At 39.9% G+C, this 268-nt stretch overlaps 1 protein-coding gene across 1 annotated transcript in view; it reads left to right on the top strand.

Annotated features, from left to right (window-relative positions):
- Positions 1-268, top strand: part of LOC119588789 (piRNA biogenesis protein EXD1-like) — a 14,501-nt gene that overhangs the window by 4,593 nt on the left and 9,640 nt on the right. The gene's annotated exons all lie outside the window — the stretch shown is intronic.

Raw genomic sequence — 268 nt, 5'->3', positions numbered from 1 at the left:
TGTATGTAGAGGAACACAAACAAAGTCTGACTCTGCACTGAACTATTGTATAATGAAATACACAGAATATCAAAGGGCCTGTCAGTAACTTAGCCAGCCATAGCCTACTTCAGAGATCCTGCTGTATGAGGCTGTTGGCACCAGGGAATTGCACTATCTACTGTAGGTTTCTTGGTAATTTATCTCTGAGACCAGCACTTATTTTTTGGTTAAAAATGAAGTATTCAAAGAGAAATTGGCTTGTCAGTGTGCTGTAGACATGTGGTGA

This window comes from Penaeus monodon, chromosome 24 (genome assembly GCF_015228065.2).
Source record: "Penaeus monodon isolate SGIC_2016 chromosome 24, NSTDA_Pmon_1, whole genome shotgun sequence".
Classification (NCBI taxonomy): Eukaryota; Metazoa; Arthropoda; class Malacostraca; order Decapoda; family Penaeidae; genus Penaeus; species Penaeus monodon.
The sequence above is the reverse complement of the archived record's forward strand: the minus strand, read 5'-3'. Positions and strand labels throughout refer to the sequence as shown.